Source organism: Alligator mississippiensis, chromosome 2 (assembly GCF_030867095.1).
Source record: "Alligator mississippiensis isolate rAllMis1 chromosome 2, rAllMis1, whole genome shotgun sequence".
In the NCBI taxonomy this organism is placed as follows: domain Eukaryota; kingdom Metazoa; phylum Chordata; order Crocodylia; family Alligatoridae; genus Alligator; species Alligator mississippiensis.
In genome coordinates this window covers 182,973,176-182,997,972 of record NC_081825.1, presented here as the reverse complement: position 1 = coordinate 182,997,972, position 24,797 = coordinate 182,973,176, and the positions used below count along the sequence as shown (strand labels likewise).

At 46.2% G+C, this 24,797-nt stretch overlaps 1 protein-coding gene across 8 annotated transcripts in view; it reads right to left on the bottom strand.

Moving 5' to 3' along the window:
- Positions 1-24,797, bottom strand: part of RASSF7 (Ras association domain family member 7) — a 101,763-nt gene that overhangs the window by 51,544 nt on the left and 25,422 nt on the right. For 5 of the 8 annotated variants that reach the window (XM_019485183.2, XM_019485178.2, XM_019485182.2 and 2 more), the window contains exon 2: positions 2,223-2,358. The exons of 2 other annotated variants lie outside the window; for them this stretch is intronic. The gene's annotated coding sequence lies outside the window, so the exon portion shown is untranslated. One more of the 8 variants, XM_014604219.3, reaches the window with a different exon arrangement.

The window sequence follows — 24,797 nt, the reverse complement described above, 5'->3', positions numbered from 1 at the left end:
ACACTACCTAGCCGAGCAAGACTGTCAGGAGAAGACGGTTTGTGCTACTCTGTAGTATAACTAGCCTCACATGCAACTGGGCTGGGTTCTTGAGCCACATCTACAACCACAATATTCCAGATGTGCCAGGCTGAGTAGTCCCCGACTCCCGTTCTGTTTGAGTTCTTGTAAAGAGTGGCCTTCACCGTGACCCTTCCTAGCCCTCTTTTGCAGGTTTCATGAAGAGGGGAGAAATGGAGAGAGAGGGGTAAAGAGCAAATGGGCCGGGCCTCATGAGTGCCAAATGGACCCAAAGGACAAAGAGTCCAATTCACAAATTTGCAGGAGGTGATGGGGGAGATGACAATAAGACAGAGAGATGGGAGGGGAAAAAAAAGGGCAGACATCCCCAAAAGGGACCTCCAACACAGAGTTCAATATTAAGCCCAGCTTTCTGGAGAGTTTGGTAGAAAAGAAGGACAACAGGAATCAATTTTTGCCCAACAAAGAGGGAGAAACCTCCGTGACTGAAGGCTGCTTGGCTAAAAACAGTAAATCATTGTCTCCTCTGAATTCTACCCTATGGTCGTCTCTCAGAGAAGTTGGGTGCACTCAAATGCACAAGACCACTTGCACCAATGTCATCAGCCAAGGTTAACGTCATCTCAGCCCACCAATTGTTTCTGAAGGCAACAAAGAGCAAAGTTCACCAACTGGCGCATTATGTATCTCGTCTCTCCTGGGAGTGTGCAACTGCGCTGCCACTGAGCCAACAGGCTTGCCATCTTAAAAGGGACAACCTCAACCCAAAGTCACACCTCTGCCCACCCTTTAAAAAAAACCAAAACTACTGTGGATACAGTACACAAGATTACACTGAAAGAAGCCTCCCTCATGCTAACCATTCGGCACACATTGTAAACAGGCAATTTCACCATTTCCTAGTTTGTATAAGCCTTTCAGGCAACAGCAGAGAAAGAAATTTCAACAAAAAGTGGCAGTAAAAAAAGAAGAGAAACAGGGATACAAGGGCAGGTTCAGAACCTCAAGCCACATTTATTGATTAGACTTCAAATGAACAGTAGCCATTTAATTCAGGTATTCAACAGTAAGTCAAGTACATGTAATCCTTCCCTCACCTGCCTCCTAACATTTTCAGGACAGATTGTTATGTAGCAATGGCAGGTTCAGGGCATCGGTATTTCTTGGAAAGTATTTGACGACTGAATAGACCATCTGGTTATTACACCCCCTCATGCTACGTTTAAACAGGTGGGGGAGGGAGATTGGCTCAGACATTTGGTCTTCACTGCAAAAGAGCATGTGGGATTTTTTTTTTTTTTTTTTTTTTTAAACAGCAAGATACCTATCTTGCTGCACATATAGCTGAAACAAGTTACAGATAATTTTTACCACAATGTCTAGGTTAGACTCAAGAGATAGAGGTAAAACCTTGCTTCTACCATAATTTTAGTGTGGCAAGCTTCCTCAGTATAAAAATCCACTTTTTTCTTTTCTTTTTTTTTTTTTTTTGCAGCAAGCATGTAGCTACAGAAAAAAACACATAAAAATGAGACTCACTTGCAGCTCTCCAGTGGGTGATGAGAAAAGAGGCTGGACTGCACAGCATAGACAAATAGCCATTAGACAGATTGACCAGCAGGCATATATTCTCTTGCAGATGTGCTCTGCTGGTCTGTTTTCATGCCTTTGTTAATCAAAGTTCACTTCGTGCATATTAAAAAAAATAAGTAAATAAAACCCCATGCATCTAGCCCCACTGCCATTTGCTGTAGCTCTACCCCATCTGATAACATTGGGCAATCATTAACCAACATTCCTGCAGTAGTCTCCTTCCCAGGGCATGAGGGTGGAAGGGAAAAAATATCGATGAACTGTAGCCAATGACAAAGCAGGGTTGGATAGTTATAGTATTAAACAGTTCTCTTCTGTTTGTGACCAAGGATAAGACTTTTTCTACTTCAGTATAATGTTCCTGCCTACTGATTCTCTGTACTCTTGTATCACTACCAGCAGGCTGCACGTACAGGGAATAAAGCAAACCCAGGCACTAGCCTTTTGTTAAGCCCTGTCCCCAGTTACACAGGTTCAGCTTCCAGCAGGGAGTTAAGATTTCAGGAGGGTTGTCATTAGACGTATTTTGGCTTCCCATCGCCTCTACTCTTCTGTGTCCCTTCTATGATCAGACACGGAGCTATCCAAGTATCCAGGTCTCTTCCTACCTTGTCAGCCTCTGTAGCAGTCCTTCTCTCAGTTGGAGATTGTCCCCAAGTGATTTCATGCAACCCTGTAGTGTCTTAGCAGGCATCAGTACTGAAGTCTACTGCTGCTCCCTGTCCTCTGCCCAGTCCCGGATCTCTGCAAGGCAAGCAAACTTCTTTTCACCTGTGGGCACTGTATTCCAGCAGCAGGTCAATACTAGTGCTAAACCCAGAGGTAAGAAAACTCTCTCCTCCTCACTGGTTTATAAATCCAAGGACTGATTTAGCCCTTTTGGCCACTATACTGAGAGCTCATGTTCAGCCACTAATCCACAAAGACTCCAGTCTTTTGGTATCATGCCGTCCTGCGTGGTTATACTGAAATGTGTATTGTTTCCTTTCGTCTGGCTTACTGAGTGACCCAGATCACTCTGTGCCAGCAACCTGTACACTAAGAGTGCCTGCACTCATCCAGAAATCACTGAGCATGTGTCTGCTTAAGCTTTCTAAAGAGAACAGGAAGGTCTGATCACTGCATTCTGTCCCAATTTACTTTTGTCAGTGTCATTTTATCAAAGCATGGACCTAAGACTACTTAAGAACAGGGTAATTTACAATCAGTATACAACAGTAAGCTACATCAGAATCAGGAATGGACAGACACACAGCTGTCTTGGGGCAGCAGGCAGGGCACTTATACACATACATTTTTGTGCCCAGACATGCCGGAGATATTTCACATCGATCTCCGGCGTGTCGGAGCAGACTCAATTAACTGAGTCTGCTCCACACGTGAGTGGACACGCACAGTGCTGTGTCCCTTACAGTTGTAGTAGAAGCAGCGAACTACGCATCAGCACAGAGCAAGAGGCAGCGGTGTGCTTTTGAACTAACACCTTCTATGTGTTTTAGTTCAAAAGTGGACCATCACCATTTTCTGCGTGCTGATGTGCATTCTGCCGCTTATACAACTACAAACAACAAAGTGCTGGGCACTTTTGAAAGTGCCCAGCGCTTGCATGTGAAAAAGGCCCTATTACATCACCTCACCACTATGTGAGAGAGCAGCAGGTAAATGGTCTGTTTGCCTTTAGCAACTAAGTACCTCAGCACAGATATGGACTGACTGTGTTCAAACTGGTTTATTTTACACCTGTAGGACTTTACCCCCCAATTCTTTCAGGGACAAATTTCTATTGGCCTATGCAAAAGTTTGCATCATCTGTTCCAAACTTTTAACACCAGTATAAAACATGTTGTCTACATCTTCAGTGATATTTCCCATGGGATTATGCATTAAATTATCTTGTGATATAGGAAGCAGTTGAAATTCTTCACACAGCTTCAAAATCTCTCCTAGAATTCACTTGAACCTAAAACAACCTTCCCCGTCCACCAGCAAATACCTCCTGCTGACATAACAGCACTGTCTTCACAATTCTCCTTGACATTCAACAACTCATTCCTGAATCCTCTCATTACATGAGAGCTTTGCTCCTCCCTTTCTTTAACCCAGAGGTGCCACCGATATGATCCATGGGCCAGATTCAGCGCGCAGAGCTCTGTTGTTCTCCCAACCTGGCTTGTCCAAGACTGCATGGCATGCACTACCTGTTCTGGCTGATCCAGGATCTGTGCCACAAGTGGCCTCCCCCACGCCCCTCACCCACACCAGGACATGCCACATACAGTGCCTGCTCCAGCCAATCTGTGACCCACACTGCACATGATGTGCACAGGTGAAGCATACAGTATGGGTCCTGGATGGGTTGGAGTGGGTGTCACATGCAATGCAGTCTAGACAGCTTGGGGATGGGGGGTGCTACATGCTGCACAAATCCCAGACTGGCCATCAGTGAAGAGGGAACACCATGTGCGCACAGACCCAGACCAGCTGGGGTGGGTGCTGCATGTAGCGCAGATTCTGGAGCAGGCACTGAGTCTGGCATGCAGAGGAGTGGGGTCCATGGGCCTGATCCAGCCAATGGACCAACCCTATGACATTTACCTTGCCCACAGGGCCATTTGAGTTTGGCACCCCTGCTTTAACCTTTTCCACCACTATTCCCATCTGCCATGCACCTCTTTTCCTCAGAACCTCCTGCTTTTGCATTGCTTCCTGTTTCTGGGCTGCCTTTCACCCACTGTCTCAGCCTCAGACACCAAATTGGATATGGTTCATTCACTGTTTAACTGGATACCACCATGTTGATCTAACCCTTGCCCCGCTTTTCCCATTCTCCCTCCCTGGCCTGTCTGTGGCTTGCCGGAGTCTGACCCCGATCAGCTGCTATCAGCTCCCTGCCCACAGACACTGAAGACCTGCCCTGAATGAGCCTGAAAGAAGGCAATTGAAATCAGTGGGGCTGTCAGGGGATGCAGGGGCATATCTTCATGAGGACACTGTAGGAGCAGAGCTTGAGGGCACCCGCACCCCACAGCCTTCCTCCAGTGTCTGTGGAGCACTGGTGCTCAATCTTTTGGCCCCACTGGCCAGACAAATGGTACTGGACTGGTCTGAAGGGCCAGATCAAGCCCTGAGCCTCGCACTGCTTCCTCTTGCCCTTCGTTGTACCTGGATTGGATCCTAGGGGCCTGGCATTGCCCCCTCAGCCCTGCATGCTGGGATTGGGCACTGGATCCAGCACACAGAGTTTAGGGCTCCCTATGGGTCTGGATATTTGGCATCAGGGAGGCAGTGCCACTGCTCCCCCACTGCCAAATTTCCAGACTTGTGAAGAGCCCTGTGAGCTAGATGACACGGTGCTGTGTGCTCGATTTGGCCTGCAGGACAGAGGGTGAGCACCCCTGCTGTAAAGCATTGTACAAAGTAGGGCTGCTATAAAGAGCAGTGAACGTTTGCCTGATGGTTCAACAATCACTCTCTTATAGGCCTGGTGAGTCAGAAGTCCTCTTCAAAACACCAGTTGAAAAGCAGCAGGGCCAGAGCAAGGACAGGTTGGGAGAAGAGCAGCTGGTATTTTGCCTGTACCACATTGCAGAGAAATCCAGGGGAAATCTGATCTGCTGTGCAAGGTGCATTGCAGGCAGCATAAACATGGGAGTTTGACAGAGGTTTTAGTGAAGGTTGTACCACAAAACTGCAGGAAATTAAATATCAACTTTTTAAGCCCTCCCTGTCCTGGGACCCCTCCACCCCACAATCACACCTCCTTTATGATACAAATCAGCTCAGAGACTTAATAGGACTTGGGGGGGGGGGGAGGGGAGGCAGGGAAGAAGGGGGAAAAAAAACTTCTGGCTTTTGTTCTGTAGTGATGGAAGCACAAAGGAGAGAGCTCTTCTCAAGCAGTCAGGCAGGCAATTTCCATGTGAATGTTTTGTTTTGTGCAAGGAATGAGTTTCTCCCACATAAATGCCCACAGCTCAGGGAGTCATTGGGACCTTTTTGCCTTGTGCATTATTGGACCCACCTCCCTATTCTACATGGGGAGGGGGAAAGATGGGATGACTTGGCTGATGCATCTTCAAATAAGCTTGCCAGGGTACCAGTGATTTAGCAGGTAAGAAAGCTCCCTGTTGCTTCAAACCAAAAAGAGTTTAATGTAGATTCATATGGCTTGTGATTTAGAAGAACTTTATACAAGAGATCTGTGCAGCCAAGGTTGTGTGCAGTGCACACATCATGCTGTTCTGATTATTAGCTAACCCTATCTTTCAGTTTTCCTCCTGACTACAAGTCAGTGACTACAGATAAAGACTTTGAATTGCTCTTGCTCTTCCAAAAATCCTACCCAAAAATGATTAACTAATGCTACATACACACACACACACACACACACATATATTTTGTGTGTGTGTGTGTGCGTACACACACGCGCACACTCTTAAAACAGCCAAATGTCAGATTCAGATATTTTAATTAACATAAAAGCACAATTAAAATAACCTACACTGAAAACCCCCCCCCCAACTTGGTATTTTTACCACTTGCACAAAAATATTGCAAGTGCAAAAGGCAAAAAGGACAGACCTGATTACAAGCCAACCCCCTGTATAAGTAGAGTTTGATTTTTATGGTTCTTTTAGAGGAAAAAGAAAGGTAAACTTCTCATCAGAACAATACAGTTTGTTAATTCTTACTTCACCCCTCTATTTCTCCTTCTGGCTGGAGCAGGTCCAAATTTTATGTTCATGACTCTCTGTGTTGCCTGAGGTAGTTTTATCTCCCCTAATAGCACACAATGTCTGAATGCCTCAGTCAAGACTGGGGCAAGGCAGTACAGCTGGACAAGGTATGGTAGAGAAACACACAATTGTAGCTGCTTCAGAACAGGAACAGAGGTTGTTGTTTGGGAGGGTGCAGCAGTTGTTAGATGGTAACTCATATCTGCATGAGCCTGCAGCAAAAGGGTAGCAAGCCTGCTCCAACTTTAACCCTGCTTCATTCAGGGTCAAAGGTGGGGTGATTTAGCTCACTTGCACTTCTGCACGACCATGCAGAAGTGTAACTGCTCTTGCATACTTCAGTGCAGCAGCTCCCCATGCATGCAGGGGGAGAGGTGGGGGTATGTGGGGAGGGGTATAGCATGTGTTTGAGGGGGGGTGTTGTCTATACCCTGAGGCAGAGAGAGATAAGCGTCTTCCTTGGGGTCACACAGGAAACTTGTGGCAGAGTAGGGAACTGAACTCAGATCTTCACATTCCTAGATGGCATCAAGTCACTGGACCTCTGTTGCCCAAAGTATCAGATTCAGAATCAGACTGGTAAAGGGGGGTGGGTCCTGTTGAAAACAGCACTGGCAGGTAGCAAACAGTATAGTAATATCTAGAGGAATAATCAATATTCTCACACCATTATCTGAAAAATGTTGTTATCAGTATGCAAGTCCTTGTGAAAAGATAGGAAAAAAAACTTGCCCTGCCTTCTAGGTTTCTCTAATGGCCATGGAGATCATTTCTAGTCAAGGAACCTTTGGCATTCAAGCACTGAAAAATTTCTGCTCTTCCAGCTCCACACTCACATTGGGTGCATCTACACTATATGTTTACTGCAGAGCTGACTAATTAGGCCCACCATGAAACATCACTGTCTACATGTGGGGTGCTATTAGGCCAGAGTAAACTAATTAACTCCACCATAGGGTAGTAATTTAACACAAGCACTATTTTACGGTGGAGTTATTTACTTTGTGGCAATGAACTTGTAGGTGCTGATGGGGCATGAGGGTGCTTCATTGTGAGGCTGCCTGCTGGCTAGCCCTGCACCTGAGCACCCTCACACCCCAGCCAACCCCTGTGCAGCACGTTGAACTAGGTTGGAGCAGCCCTGGGGTGGCAGGCTGACCCTTGGGCCCCTTGCCAGCCGGGGCTGCTTTGCTCCAGCTCAACGTGCTGTGCCGGAGTTTATTATGCTGCACTAATAGCATAAGTAGATGCACCCACTGTGTTTCCAGGTGCTCCTTTTATTTTCTCTACAGCCTGAGCTTTTCTAAACTTATTAAAGTAGTTTAAGTGTTTTAACAACCCTTGAAATGCAGGACACAGATATTCCTCATCATCACCCTGCTTTACAGATGGCAGGTTAGGGTGCTATTAGTGTTTTGGGGGCAGGACAAAATGAATTGTAGTTGTGCAACCCGGTTGATTTGTATCATTTTAGGAACAGGTTAGATCAGTGGAGGCCAACCTTTTTGGCAGGCATGCCACATATTAATCCTGTACCTTCCCCAAATGTCACTCTGATGCCTCTCCCCTGCCTGATCTGCTGCTCTGATCTCTGCTCCCAGGACTATGTGCCATGCCTTCTCTGCTGCTCTGATTTCTACCCAAATCAACTGCTTTGCTTTCTGCTCCTTGCCCTGTCTGCTACTCAGCTCCCTGCTCCCCCCCGATCTGTCATGTGCCACTCACACCAAAGCTGCCTGTGCCACCTGTTGCACCTGTATTGCATGTTGGCCATTCCTGGGTTAGACAAACACTTGTACAGGATGGTCGGGATAGGCATGATCCTGCCTTGAGCAGGGAGTTGGACTAGATGGTCTCTTGCAGCCCTACTTTTGTATAATTTTACTTGGGAAATATCCCACAAATTAAACAAAATGAAAACAGAAGAGAAAATATCCTGACTTTGGAGGGTGGAAGAAAGAGAATGACACTTTAGAAAAGAAGTTGCATGGAGACATTCAACATATTTTGTACTCCTGTTCTTTTCTCTTCCCCTCTCCCGAGAATAGCCCATTAAAGAACTGCACAGGACGTCTTGCAGACTTAGAGGTTTGAAGACCAGAATGGACCATTACGATCTCTTCATCTGCTCTTCTGCAGAACGCAGGCCATAGACTCTCACCCAGCAGTTCCTACACTGATCCAGATTTCACCTGCTCCATAATACGTCCCACCAGATCTCTTCCCCTTCTCCCCCTTCTGTTGAGGATTTCTCTTTCCCTCTCCAGTAGCCCACAAGCTAAACAGCTGGGCTACAACATCCATTAATCCTTTCACAAATACATTGGGTTTTATCTCCAAATGTTTTTAAGTGCTGGAGCCCATGCTTCCCTAGCTGCAGCCTACATCACCACCCTTCCCCCAGTAAGAATGAGGGTCTGGGAAGCCAGAAAGGTTCATGAGCACCTCTATTTAAACCAGGCCTCGCTTGGATAAAAGCCCATAACCCCCACCAAGAAACAGGTACTATAAGTTGCTGGGAAACATCAAACCGAATCAAACAGGTCTGGTTTTCTAAAGCCCTCAGATCACAGGCAAAGCAAACCTCTTTATCTTGCTCAGCTGTGTTGCTTTCTTCCTAGATAATCCTCTGAGACACTTACTCATTACACACATCCTTAAAAGCAGCATCCCCCGGAGAGGTGATTGGGATTACACAGTTGCCTTCCCAGAAAGATAAATCTCCCCCTCCCTTGGCTTTATTCTTCTTTGTGCTCCCTGTTAATTACTACACAAATCTTTAAAACTGGTCCAACCACTCAATGGTACAACTATGCACTTCCATTCAGGGACAGATGATGCATGCATGCCTCAGGATTTCAAGCCTGGCTGAGCATTCAGGAGAGTAGCGTGGTGGGTGTGTATGGTGTTGTGGACAGGGGGGAGTCCAGAAAAGACAGCTCTTTGTTTATTATCTGTATTGCAGCAGCTCCCCAGAGCCTCAGTCACCTACCAGAACCTTACTTAGGAGCTGTACAAATATGAAAATACAATAAAAAGTGATCCCCCTGCCCCCCACCAACGTTTACAGTCCAACATAAAAGACAATAGAGGGATGGGGAGGAAGAGAGGATGGGACGAAGGAACCAGGAGGAAAAGATGAGCGTCCACCTCAATGACCAGTCTCAGCATTCCTGCTTCCCAGATGTCATCATGGTTTTGGAAGATATTATGGCAAAGGGGTATTTTAAGGAGCACAGCAAAGCAGTTGTGGGAGTGTTCATGAGAAACTGCCCCAAGTGTGAGATGCAGCCCAGAAGAAAGTACAAAAGGTAGTGACTGCCTGGAAGTTGAAACAAGCTGGCAGAGACTGGTGTCACTGGCAGCGTGCCAATAGGTAAGTGACATAAGACTAGGAAGCAGACAGTTCCCCACCCTATTTGTCAATGGCTACTATCTTCCCCACCTCAGCAAAGGCTTTGACTACAGCAGTTTGCCGCTAATGCTGTGCAGGGCAAATCTCAGGAGCAGGTTACTTCTGTTAAAAGAAACACCACAACTAGTGAAGTCCCAGCCTCTGATGCTAGGGATAAGCTTACATCTCCCCTCGAAGTGCTTGGGTGCTGAGAGTCCTCCAAAGTCTTTTCAGAGCTAGTTGTGTAACTACAAGGATGCTAGTGAGAACAAAGTAATGAGAGCATCTGTACTCTAGCTGCCCACACCCAGGCTGGGGCTAACCTGGATACTAGTCACCTAAGTGAGTGGCAGTAGAGGCAGAGAGGTAGTTAGCCATGTTAGTCTGAAGTCAGGGCAATAGATATGCACCTTACAGACCAACTAAATAGGATACATGGAGAGCACAAGCTTTTGTGAACTTGAGCTCACAGCATATGAGGTGAGCTCAAGTTCACAAACGCTTATGCTCTCTACATAATCGTGTTTAGTAAGTGGAAACATATCCCCAGGGCACACTGTTGTGTGCAGGCCCTCTCTCAGAAGCAAATGTTACAGAATGACCCTGCAGCCCAGAAGGAAACCTCTGCACCTATCTCCTATCTGCATCTACCCCTGAGAAGGCTGTGGGACTGTGCCGGACTCCTCCTGGGGGTGCGGGTCCCCGCATCTGCGCACCGGATGACAGGAGGCTGCTGCTGCCGCCTAGGACTGACACTGGGCATAGCCTGCACCCAGCACAGGGGATGACTGATGCTGCTGCCAGTCTCTGGCAGCAGAAGCAACCTCCTATCATCCAGTGTGCAGATCCAGGTGCTTGCACCCCTAGGAGGAGTCTGGCATGGCCCTGCAGCCCTCCCGTGGGCACAGGCCCCCAGATTTGCACACCAGATGAGAAGAGGCTGCCACTGCCAGCAAGTATCAGGAGTTTAGCTTTGAACAGTTTGAGGTGCAGTTTTCCAGAAACCTCTGTACCCATCTCCTTGAAACTTGGCAGGCTTCATGCTCTCAGAAGGGGCTACCGGCCCTGCAATTTTCATCTGAATCAGGCAAGAAATGACAAGGTTTTAGGCATTTTCATGATTCTCCATTATAGTTTATGGGTGAAACGTTGAAACAGCGAAACAGTTTCAACTAAACCAAACAGGACAGTGCTTTGAAATGAAATGAAACAATGAAACAAAACACTATCCCTTTGAAATGAGGAAATGCAAGTCGAAACAAAATGGAGCTGCTTCACATTGCCCTACCATCCACACTAAGGCTCCCAACTCTGCCACAGCTAGAGCCAAAATGAACATAAGCAATATCTTTTTGCAGTATTTCCCTTCTTTGGCCATGGCATGCCAGCATAACATTCATTTGTAGGCACGACAGTATCCATCACTAGTCAATAGGGTACGTTAAAATAAATTAAAAAAAAAAAATCACATTAAAAAAAAATCAAAACATTTAAATCATGTTTGCTTAAATCTGATTAATCCATTGTTAATCCAGTAATCCCTGCCAATTTTATAGGTCTTAAATTATTCACATAGATGTTTTGAACCATTTCTTTAATTGCTTTCTTAATTGGTGGTAGAATCTGAGATTGCGCCAAAAGCTTTTCTGGCTAAGAAGCTTCAAGATCTTAAATGCTAATATATAGAGAAAAAGAAAAGCCTAAAGTCTCATTAACCTCCTTACTGTGAGATCACTACAAATCCAACACACATGATCAATAAAGTAAACAGCCCATGTTGTATCTGAACCTAATGGGCTATAGATGATAATGAACTTCCATAAGCCCGGAAAGCTGAAATGCTTGCACCATGTTGCAGCTTTCTGTCTGCATCCAGGTCAATGGGACTTGTGTTGCTACCTCACTTAACTGCTTTGGAAAAATAGGTTTAAATGGTTAGACATGGAGGCAGTTTTCCTACCTCCAGAAACAAAGACTGGTTCCACTAAGAGAATGCATTTGAGGGATACAGGTAGCTCTTATCACTAAAAACAATTAGGCAGAGGGATTCATTCTGAGTGGCCAAATTGGCCCACCTACAATGAGTGTTGCTATTCATACACATATCTAACTTCTTGCAAGTACTTGCAGAACCAGGAACTTCATCTGCAAGTTTTTGGGGTTTTGCCTTTAGCAATAAAACTCAAATGAGATGCCATGGCAATAGCAGCATTTTAAAAAAAGCTGTTATTTATTTCAGTATAAATTTTTAGTCTAAACTAGTAAAAGCCCAAAGGAGCAAATTTTCAGACTGCTTCTTCCAAAACCTCAACTGAATGCAACTCAACAGGGTTCCCCACCTTAAAAAAAAAAAATAATCAGCTGTTATGCTTAAATTGCTTCGATTTAAATAATTCCCTCATTAGGCAGGTGGTTTACCTTTATTAAAATGGAATTTAAAGTTCCAACCACACACAATAAAGTTCTCAGTCTCATTAGCATAAGATGAAGGAAGCTCTCTGATGTAGGAGTCCAATTTTAAAACAATCCAACGGACACCGGAGAATCTACTATCACCTGCTCCCCCACACAAGAGAGTCTTTCAATTAAGATTTTTTTCTTCTTTTCTTGAAGAAAGACATTCAACTACCCCACAAGCGATATGCTTTACTTGAGCTACAAGCTATTTGGTTTGACATGCGATTTAACTGGATGAAATGAGAGGGCTGCTGTTGTGATGCAGGTGGGTCATCCTGACTAATCATAATGGTTCCCTCTGACCTAAAAAAATCTATGACACTGAGAAACACAATGATTTGTTCTCTACCCTGGCTTTAAAAAAATGGCACCAAAGTTTTCAAGGCTAGAATGTAACTTTATAAAACTTAGCAAGTATTTATTGGAGTTCTGCATAAATCTTATACTGCAGGCCAATTAATTAGTTACTCATGGTAAAAAAAATGGTAGTGGTGTCATTGAAGACACATTGGGATGAAGCATTTCTGCTCTGGCTTCTTTCTCTAACCAGAACAGGACTTTATAAATGATACATCCAATCAGAGATGCCTCTTGGGCATTAGTAACAATTTGGAGTAAAGGCCTGACTTCCTTGGCTGGTCTAGTTATTATTTTAGGTCCAGGGAACAAAAGAACAGCTCTTTGGTTACCAGGCTTTAGTGGGCTGTTAATGGGGCAATGGAAATCACCCCCGCATCTACAGGCAGGACAGATCACAGGGTTAGGACACACTACAGCTGCTGTCCCTGTTGCTGCCCTTCTGTACAGGCCCAGTCCCTGCACAGAACTTACACTGGTCTGACCAGTTTGCTGAACCTGGTGCAAGCCCTTTGTTACAGCCACAGTTAAATTCAGTTTAAAAAGAAAGCAAGTGATGTTAAAGCAAAATAGACTAAAGGGGCTAGACTAATTTAACTAAGCTCAACCCAAAAGCTAAGTCTGTGCTTTTAGACAACCCCTACAACCAGCAACCTACTTTTATGTACATCCCTTCCATCCTAGAATCTCAAAGTGTTTTACAAAAATGGGTACAGGCAGTTCTTGACTCACAACGTTTTGAGTTACAACGTTTATAGATTGACACCCTGTTTCAACTTTATGACACCAGTTTCGACTTTACAACGCTTGATCCGATGCGATGCCACACCAGCGAATAAGTTTGCTGTGTCACTTATCTCCCTGGAGAACATCTGTCCAAACTTCCTTGGACACTTTCTTTAAGAAAGCAGACAAGACTCCAGAAAAACCTGCAGCCAAGACTCCTGAGAAGACTCCAGCCAAGAACCCTTCAAAAAGTCCAACCAAGAGCTCTTCAAAAAGTCTAGCAAAGTCACCTCAAAGAAGTCCTTCCAAATCAATATGATTGCTATTTACAATATAAATACATTAATGTAGCTACATTACTCATCCACAATTGATTGAGTACAAAATTCTGGGTTATTTTTGGTGAAAACAGGGTATCAGGCCTTGGTTCAGGAACCAATCCCCCATTTATAATATTGTTTCTTATGAGAAAATTGGTTCCAAGTTACAATGTTTCGACTTAAGATGCAGTTTTCAGGAACCCATTGTGTCATAAGTCCAAGGACTGCCTGCATTTCCCCCATTTCCCAGAGGGCCGCACACTGGGCAGACATGATGTAAATTACCACCCAGCTTTTCTTATGTTTGCCAAAACTATCTAAACTGTGATTTCCAGTGCTTCCAAAGCAGTCTAGATGCTTATTCTTCATTCATTTTAATGGGAATTAAACCTCTAAAGCTTTCAACACCTCAGCTGTAATTCTCTGGGTATTTCATCCCCCAAAACTAAACTTACTTCCATACTTACTTCTTCCTCTAAAAAAGAAAGAGGGGGTAGGGGAAATGGAGGCAATAATGGTGACTAGCAGCCAGAAAGTGTTCAGCATGGAAGAAAGAACATTTTTTTAAGCAAGAGAAGAATGAGAGAATTCCTCCATGGGCCCATTGCTTGTAAAAAGAAGAGGAAAAAAAGTGTTGTTGCCTCATTTGGCCTTGGGCTTAAATTTTGCTTATAGGAGAGAATTACCATTTTTTGATGTTTGCTTGTCTATTTTATCTTTTCTTTTCTGAAAAGCAGCAAATACCTTTCTTTTCACAAGAAGCACTTTCTCCCCCAAGGCTCTGAGCAACCGGTTCTGCTAAAAAACAGAAAGGGGAGGTTACCTGACTGCTTTTAGTGAGACCACAGAAGCGAAATTCAAAAGACACCCAAGGGATGTCTTCACTGCATGGTTAACCAGGGAAACCCATGGCCCAAGTTAGCCAACCTGGGTTTGTGCCTTGTTCTGGTACAGCCCTACCCCATTTTAACCTCTCATTGTTTCAGCACTCCCAGCTCTTGTTGCTGAGACACTTGAGGAGTCTACCTCACTCAGTGGAGAGAGACCTTGTCTATCCTCTAAGAGCAGTGGAACATATGGTTTTGCCTGTGTCCCCTGTTCTAGCTCCACTTGCTAATCCTATCTCCAGCCAGGCAAGTCAGCTTGGGCTTTATACACCTGGAAACCTGAACCAGATATTTCTGCTTGCAGGCCTGCAGAAGATGACATGCCTACCCCAAACAAGGCCTCTAAGGGGTGTTATATTTAAAACCATGCTGCCCTGGACTAGCCAGCCACCAGATAACACGTTTTAAACAAAGTTCCTAATTGTGTCCATTTGTAAAGCCAAACTGCCAGGGCAACCTGTGGACTCTCCTCATTAGAGAGGCTCAAGAAGAGGTAACTGCTCTGGAATGGTTGAAAACCAGCACATCCTGCATCTGGGCAAGGTAGGGTTGCCAACACTCCCGGATTGGCTGGGAGTCTACCAGAATAGGCATCGATCTCCCGGTGACTACTGAAAGCCATCTGGGAGATTTTAATAGGATATTTTGATGCTGCATTACATCATTGGGGGGGGGGGGGGGGGGAAATCTCCCGGAATAGCTTCAGTCAGAGTTGGCAACCCTAGTGCAAGGGATCAGAGGAAATAGTCTGCGAGGGCCCTTACTAACTCTAGGATGCTGCATTGGTAGATGAATCAGTTAGCGTGTCTTCAATATTACACACACCCACAAACAAAAACAGGGACTTTGCATTCTGAAAATCCAAGTAGCTCTCTCCTACCATCTCGCTTTAAAAACAAAATACAGAAACAATGCACCCCCTATTGTAAGTGGTTACAGCATGGAGCAAATTAGATTGTAAACTATGCATAGTTTGCAAGTCCTGGCAGGTGAACCTGGCACCCAGCACCTCACTGAGGATCCTTCTACATGTGGCAATACAAATCAATCATCCTCTTTGGATTTTGAGCTGGTCATTCAAAATCCGAGGCGCTGGGTAGAACACGGTGAACTCTGGCTCAGCCGGGAGCAGCTTTACAGACAAGACAGGGAAGGTGAAGGGAGGAAGACTAGCTGCTTAACTGTCCTTCTGCCAGAGATGAGTGCCTGGTGGCTGGGAGGGGAATTCAGCAAAGGACAGAGTTTTACATCAAGTAAAATCTAATTAAACTTCAAAAGGCCAAAGAATATTGCCCTCCTTCCACATGGTTTACACTCAGGGTCTAGCTGAGGAGGGAGCGTGAGCAAGGGAAGGGAACAACTTTTACTTATAAGACTCTTCCTTAAAAAGAGCATTTGTATCTGTAAGTAGGGGGTTCATAGCATGCCCCCACCCCCCGCCTGGAAGGCTCCATGAGCAAATAATGAACCTTTATGCCATTCCACGCCCTTGCTTTCAAACCGGGCAGGCCTGACTCGCATCGTACTCCATTGTCTGCTGGGAGAGACCAGGACGAGGGACGACCAATTCAGCACCACAGTAGGTGCCACGCTAGAGTGACCTGGGAAAACAGCATCTGATGAAGCTGGAAGGAGGAAGGGGCAGCTAAATTAACACCCCCTCCACTCTCCTTCCCTGCGACAGACCTTCCAACTTATTGGTGACAGATCATAACAAGTAACTAGGTGCTTGGGGGAAGGGGTAGAGGCTGGGAGACATCACCCTCAGCAGAACAGAGGGGTGCCTGTTGGTATATTATTGCAGAGTGAGCGAGAAAGCCAAGCCTGTGTAATAAATTATTCTTCATTTGCACCTTCTATCGCCAAAACAATGACCTCCTTTGTATTCAAACTCAAATGCGCGCATCTAGTTTAAGTCCATAATTCTAAGGCTGCCTTGTTTGTCAAACACATACAAAATCCCTGGGTATTAGTTAAAATTAACCTCTTCACTGCTGCTGCAGTGTGCACCCTCCAGGAGAGATATTAGGTACCCCGGCTCCTGCCTAGGTATTTCCATGTGCTCCCATCACTACAGAGCTCAGGCACCTCAGCCTCGCTGCAGCCTGACTCGTGCATGCTTTGCACATATGCATTTATTTCACCTATCAAGTCCATTCTGCTTAGAGACCATCTCAGTCAGTTTCTAAGGGCATCTTCAAAAAGCACCTTGACACCCATCTTGCTGAGGCCATCTGACCCTGGCAGTCTTTCCTGCCCAAGTGCATGGAGCTGGACCTGATGAGCTGTAAGGTCCCTTCCAGCCCCTAACATCTATGAAACCATAAGGGGCCCTCAAATTCTACAGTGGGGCTTCTCATGAATGAAGAGCTCAAAAAACACATTGTACTCTAAATGGGATGCGATTCATATCTAGCACTCATTCATTCAATGCCCCTGTGTAATTATTGCAGCTAATTATCACACACTGCTGTTTGTTCTCCAACTCTCGTCCAGCCACCTTGCCCTACCCCTAGCCTCCAAAAGGCCCCTAAGTAATTTGCCTTCCTTTTGGCTCGCTGCATGCCGAACACATCGCAAGCTGAGTTTAATTTTTCCCATCAGATTTTGTAAGTCACTTTTTGGAACAGTGGAAGAAGCCAAAATTAGCTGAGATCTGGCTACACAAGCCCTGCCCTATTAGAAGCCTGTCTATAGCAGGAAGGGAGATCCAGTGTTCGGCTAGAGATTAGCTAACACACACTGCAGTGTTTGGAAATGGGAAGGTAATACTTCTACCCCAAACAGTTTCTAGATCTGTTCTGACACCATTTATCTCCATGTCACTGCCTGAAATGGAGTCAGGCTCCTTTAGCATGGAAGTAGCCAGGCTCTCCAGGGCAGAGCTTTCCCCAAAATGACCCACTTTGGAGGCTAGTTCTTCCTCTGCTCTACAGCAGTTCCCACCGACCCTCTTAATGTCAAGAGCAGTGCCCCAGTAAAAGCAGCCAAAGAAAAAGGTGCTCATCAGTTTGTTTTGGCATGGCTTAGTGCAGTGCTTCTTGACCCTGCCTGTGTAGTGGGTCCCCTACCATATAACAAGAAGTCTGGTATCTCCCTTCCACAAGTTCTGGGCTCGCTTTCACTTAGTCATAGCCCACAGTCTCCTGGGTGAAAGAATCATTGCTAGCTCACGTCTGCAAGACAGAGCCTTTTAATTTCTAACCCTAAGCAAGAGTCACCTCAAATTCAACACCTGTGAGAAAGGAATTATCCTACTCTCCTGCACAGGGATGTTGTAAGGATTGAGGCCTGAAAAATATTTGGCAGTAACAGAGCCTAAAAGCACTGAGAATTTACTACTACCCTCAAGGAGTTCCAAGCCCATTTAGGGATACACCTAGCAATGGCATATGCCCCAAGAAAGAAGTAGTTAGCCATGTTAGTCTGAAGTCAGTCAGAAGGCAAGGTAGATATGGACATCTATAAACTACATAATATACACAGAGAGAGCATAAGCTTTTGTGAACCCAAGATCACTTCAGCAGATGATGTCTGATGCACTTCAGCAGATGCTTTATTAGATGCCTCAAGCCCTCACAAGGAAGGCTGCTTAGCACTGATCAAGCATGTCAGAGCTCTGCCTTGGATTACTGTCACACAAGCTGCATAGCAGAAGCAGACTCAGTCCTGTTGGGTGAAGGAGGTGATGGTAGAGGAAGAGCGAGGCAGAGATTCCATTTCATTTCAGCTTTCATCCACCCTTCCCACTCTTCTCCTATCCCAACTCAAACCAGCGCTGCCTATCATGGGTCCCTGGAGCTAGAAAGTACTATGTCTTCATTTTCTAGCCTAATTAGTCTTGACAATTCAAAAAAAAAAAAAAAAAAAGAACGGCTTCAGACTGACAGAATCTAATCTCTTTTGGACTGAAAGGCAAAAATAATTTAAACTTCACTCCTACCATGCTGGGTTACAGCCTCTTCCCTTCCCTCAGCCTCATCATACACATGAGGGGTAGGAAGGCATTGCCCTACTTGGGGGTGATTAAAAACTCAACTGCATTGTTGCCTCTCCTCAGGCTCCATATTTTAAAATGTTCTCTGCTACTCTGAAAATGTCTCTGCAATGTTCTATTAAAAAAAAATCCCAGTATCCTGGAAAGAGACTCCCAACCTCTTTGAGACAAAGTTAAATTGCTTCTGATACATCCTTAAAAAATCTGAGGCCCCTTCTCCCACCATTTCCTCCATTCCCCAGTTTCCTAAAACATACACAATAGATTTCAATCACTGGCATTAGCTGCACCAGTTCAAGACTTTGCATATTCATAGGGTGAACTGCAGCATGCCTTGGTGCGGGTCAATCCAACTCCAAGCCAGCTATTTACATAGTGGTTTTGCCTATCTGCCTTTCAGCATAGGCAGCACCACTGCAAACTCGTGAGCTGGACACGGGACAAGCCCCCAGGTTTCAGTGAATGTGTAATATGGACCAGGTCTTGACTTTATGTGGATGGGTGAGCCAGCAGTGCATATGCATCTCACACTAGAAGAGTTTATTCAATGCTGGTGAAGGAGGGAAGGCAGCATCACATACGGGTATATCAGCACGTACCTCCTTTCAGAGACAAAGCATCCATTCATCACGCTGCACCTTACTGGGAAGTAACTCATGCTGAGGTTTGCCTACCTGGCCTGTCACCACCCTGCAGAGTGGCTTTGTCTGTGATCACAAAAGGGCCCTTCAGTAACAGATCAGGGGGAAGTTCAAAAACTTCAGGATCATCTTGCTACACAGATTGTAGAGAAATCTGTAGACACTGCAGACAATTTGGAAAGAGTCCAGCAGAAGACAATGAAAATGGTTAAAAGGGCTGGGACACATGATTTCTGAGCAGGGTGAGGGAACTGGGCTTATTTAGTCTGGAGAAGAGAAGACTGAAGAGAGGGATTTAATAGCAGCCTTCAACTACCTGAAGTGGGGTCCAAAGAGGATGGAGCTAGACTGTTGTCAGTGGAGGAAGACAACAGAACAAGGAGCAATGGTTTCAAGTTGCAGCAAGGGAGGTTTAGGTCAGATATTAGGAAAAACCTCTCTCACTAGAAGGGTGGTAAAGCACTGGAACAGGTTACCTAGAGAGGTGGTGGACTCTCCATCCTTGGTTTTTAAGGTCTGGCTCCCCAAAGCCCTACATGGAATGATCTAGTTGGGGATGGACTAGATCAGCAGTTCCCAAGCATTTTTGTACCAGGACCCATTTGTAAACATCGATGACCAGTCCTGACCCAATGCCCCTCACTCCTGACCTGCTTTCCCCTGCCCCCAGGCCCTAGCCCTGCAGTGTGTGTGTGTGTTGTGGGGGGCAGGGGGCGGTCTTGCCACCCCCAAGCCACCTGAAAGGAAAAAGTGATGGTTTCCCACATTTTTCTCTTTTAAAGGAGAATCCATTTTAAAGGGTCGTTTGTTCACGACCCTTTCATATATTCTTGTGACCCACTTTTGTGTTGGGACCCATGGGTAGAGAAACACTGAACTAGCTGACCTCCTGAGATCCCTTCCAATCTTAGTTTTCTACGATTCTTTGCCCTCAAAAAGGACCACGAGTAGAAGATCTATTTTACTTCCTTTCACCTCAAAATAAACTGAATCGCCTTCACTCCTACCATCCTTCCCATTTATGGAAGATCAAGCAACCAGCAGGCCAGATATTGGGTTGATTGAGTGGCAGCGACTGTGGGAAGCTTAATATAACAATAGCAATACATAGGCACCCTCAGAGCAGGCATAGAGCAATGAAGAGCCCACAGTCCCAGCCAAATGGGATTACTCCAGAAGAGAAGGCACACTTTCTGTTAGCAGACTCTGATGACAGTGTGAGGGGGATGAAAGCTGATGCAAATGAGGCTGTGGCAGAATGAGACCTATGCAATAGGAAAATGAGCAGAGGCAATTGGGATTCAATCTTCACAAGCAGTTAGATGCCACTGGGAGCCCCATGTAGTCAAGCAACTGGAAAAAAAAAAAAATCAGAAATAAAAGCCAAGTGCAGAACTGAACTGATACACAGGTGAGTGCCAACACCCTGTGTGAACGCTGCCAGGCACAGGGCGAGTCAGAGCTCAACAATCAGCTGTTTACACTGACACACCAGAAAGTTATTTAATACTTCCCCCGGCCCCTCCCATTGCAAAGGTAGCAGTAGTTATGCAGGTCACTCCCAAAGGGAAAGGAAGCCCTCTCCACTGCAAGAGAAGCCATTTGAGATGCTGGCAAGCATACAACTTCCTGGGATATAACCACGTGACACTCTGCCTTGAAGTGGCACCACAGCCAGCCCAGCCACTCCTGGGGAAGCCAGTCAGTAGCTCAGTGTTATTAGTTAATACTCTAGGCCAGCGGTTCTCAACTGGGGAGCCGAGATCAGGTTTCAGGGAGTCCATGGGGGCTGTGGATCTGGCACGATTGTGATCTCTTGAGGTCAGCTGGGGCAGCCCAAGCCTGGACTGAGCCTGCTGTCACTGCCACCACCAGGTTCACAGAAAAACACAGGATTTTCTCTTTTGAAGAAAAACATGGGAAACCACAGGTTTCCCCTTGCAGGCTGGCAGAGTTCCAGTCTGCAAAGGACTGCTTGGGGCTGGAGGGGCAAGAGCAGGCTGATATGGCAAGGGGCACCATGTGCATGCACACATGCATGTGGCAGCCAGGCAGCAGTGGAGAGCAGCTAGCCTCACCTGGCTGCTCCCTGAGTCAGCTGACTCAAGTAGCCCTGGCCTGCACCTGCCGGCAGCTTTGCAGGCTGCCTGACATGCCTCCACCCCCTGATTTCTGTGCCCATAGCAGGCACACAGCTACAGACTGCCCAGCAAAACCCAGCATGGGAGGGCAGAGTGGGGCAGCAGGACTGCCACCACCAGGACCCCCACGCCAGCCATGCCACCAGCAATAGGAGGAGTAACAGATTGGGTGCTGCCCTTACTGCCTCCCACCACTGAAGGGGAGGTGGGGTGGAGGGCAGTGAAGGTGGCCTGAGGAGAGTGGCAGCAGCCAGGCCATGCCACTCCTGCCCCACACCCCCTCCTACTGTGGGTTGGGAGTGAAGGGCACTGCCAGAGCCAGGGAGCTGCAGATCTATGAGTGAGGGGCACCATCAGGGCTGAGGGGGGCAGGTCAGAAGGGGCGGGGGTGGATCTCGAGTCCAAAAAGGTTGAGAATCGCTGCTCAAGGCAACAGTCAGAGGAAGCTGGTACCAGCAAACTCAACGAGCAACATACAACTTGCTGCTGCATTAAGGAAACAAATGTGCTAAATGAAAGTGGGCTGCATATCCTGTGGCTCTGCAACTATAGCACTGGAATCACCCCCCGCCCCTGAGGCAAGGAGAGGAAGTGTGGGGCACAGCTTCCCCTCCTTATGTACCCTGCCAGGCCCTCTTCTCTTCCCTGCTCAGCAGGACCCTTGTGTTACAAGGGACAAGGAGAGAATGGCTCTCCTGGCTGTTTCTTTCTTGACTTCCAAACTAGGCTATGGGAGCTAGAGAAGTACTAGGAAAACAGAGGATTGATCATGACCCCTTGACTTCCCTGAAACAAGTTCTACCCTCTGGCAGGGAAGGCCAGACACCCTGCTCTGAACAGGCAGGCAATTCAGGCTTTGAGCACCTGTGTGCAGAAGAATGTTCTTAGCAGAGAGCTGGTCATGTTGTTAACCAAGTGGGTGATTACCAGGAGCTCTGGAAAGAGAGAGAGATGAAATGATGGACTCTATGCTGCCCAGAGAGCAAGGGCAGATAGGGCAAAAGCATGTTTAAAGTTCCCCCTCCCCCTCAGCTGCACCTGCCTCCCATCCTGGCCAAAAGGACCTGGCTGTGGCTCTCTCCAGAGTGCAAAGAGACCCTTGCTGTATTGGCTGACCCTACACTGCACAGCTCGGCAATCCCTAAGCCGTCCCATGATTCAAAAGCTGTGCCAACAGTGAGTAAGGGACTGAGCTCAAATCCCTCTGTGCTAATGTACCATACTGTAATTAGACATGCCCTCATTTCTGCAAACATCCTGAGGCACACATGACTTGAAATAATCCCCTGGCAATGCCACCAACTGAGCCATGAGGATGCTAGAGATGGGTAAGAAGGTCATGGAGCTTCTACGAATGGAGCATCCCTTTAGACAGAGGGTCTAAAGATCAGCAGTTCCCAAGCATTTTTGTACCAGGACCCATTTGTCCTGGTATGAAGGTTGTGAAGCCTTCTGGTGGCCCTGAACCACAGAAGCGAGTCAGAAGCTACCAAAACCCTGCTCAGGTAATTGTATGGTTAAGTAAACAGGCCCTACATGCTGTATACAGGCAGGAAAAATGGTTAGTTTGACTCCCAGGTGCCAACATGGTTCCTTTCAGCAAGATTTGTTGCATCAAGAGGTATGACACAACAGGTCATGCCAGTGCATATGTCAGGGTCAGTCACACCAGGAAGGTCATTACAGCCACTATTCAAACACTGAGCCTTCAACCCCTCAGTCTCTCATTTAGTCACGTTCTTGCAGTATTATGGGCACCCCATGCAAATATCCTTCCTACATTAGATTTTCTAGTGATTAGCGATAAGGTCCAAGTATTAAGCAATCCACCTACCCACCTGTAGGAGCTGGTAAGGAGCACAGTTAAAACAACAAGGGACTAAATATTTACATTTTTTAACCCAGTTTCAGTAGGGTAGAAAAGAGTTTTTCCCCCACCTCTACAAAAAGCCAAGGTATCCGCAATGAGAGAACCACCCAGTCACAAGGGCCATATCCTCTGGGAGACCACCCTGACTTACGAAGGTTTTGGCTATTAATTGGCAACAGAACAAATAGCACCTAGGGCTTCCTTCTCCTTCCCTATCCCTGCACTTCGCATCCCTCCATGATTCAGGTGCTAGGCCAGGACATAGGGGAAAGCAATTTCAAATTCCAGCTCTGCGAGACTTCTTGAACAAGCCTGGGCAACTCATTTAAATCTCTGTACTTCGATGATTCTTCTTTCTGCCTTCTTTATCTAGTACTGTAGACATTTGGAGAAGAGACCATCTTATTGCAAATCTCATTTAGCACAACAGCCCTGATACCAAGTTTTTTTCATCAGAAGTGCTCCTGCTAGAGTCATAACAAGGGTACTTCCTTCCCTTAAGCACCCAAAGACACTCAGATCTCAGTGGCCTTGTTTAAAATTTGCACTGAAACAGAACCTTTTGGAATGCAGTATACCATGCCTGATCACATGGCTGCCTGTCATCATGCATTTTAGTGTAAAACTGGCCATTTTGCAAAGGGCCACATTTCTGGGAAAAGGATTCTCAAAGCTGCAAGTGCAGCATTTTCTTTATAGAGTCCTACATAGAACATGTACTAGTCAGTGTCAAAATAGCAGCAATTGGACCCCCTAAAGTAATGGTCCATAATACATTGGGTCAAAAGTAGCAGAGAACTACACTCCATATTTGAGGACTGATTCCATGGATTCCTTGGTCCCTGAAATTCCATCAATATACTACACTTTTCTCTACCACCTTTCTGCACCCAACATTTTTGGTCCTCATTCCTGGTCTCCTTACCCCACTTCTAGACGTATCCAAGCCAAGACAAGAGAAGCCAAGTGAAAGGCTGTAAAAACTAGTACAATTCTAAACCCAGTGAAGACGAGATTAGCCTTAACCAAGTGATCTCCAACACTCTTCCAATGCCAGGAGTGTGCTAGCACCAAGAGAGTTCTCTAGCTGGGTTTTAAACCTAGCTCAGTTTTGCACATTTTAAAACTGGCTAGAGACCTAGAATAAATCTGGTTTTGGGCAATTTCATGTGACCCAGCGTGTTGCTCTGTTGAGTTAGTCAGTACCAAGGGATTTTGCTGAAATAGCAGTCAGAGGTTTCAGAAACCCTAGTTGAGAAAAGCCCCCAAATGCCAGAAGTCCCTATCAATGCACAAACAAGGCCTCCGTTCTGAGTGCATATCCATGTCACTACTCCTCTGCGTATGTCATTTTTTACATTTAAATTAGTGCAAGATCTCTCTTCCTGGCCTGCCCCCTCCACTCTTCTATATCCAAGGCCTTGCTGCCACCCTTCCCCCACTCCAGGCTCTACTATTGTCCAGAAGTTTGATCATGGTTGAACACAGCCCAGAATAATACCCAAAGCAGCCAGGACAGCAAAATCACCACTCCACAGCTTCTAAATGGTTGATCAAAAGCCTTCTGGGAAGTCTGTCTCTGGCTGGCCCTGCTCAGCTCCCAGCCTGGGCAAGGCTTTGGTGGTGCTCCAACAAGATTCTGCAAACCGTAGCTTGC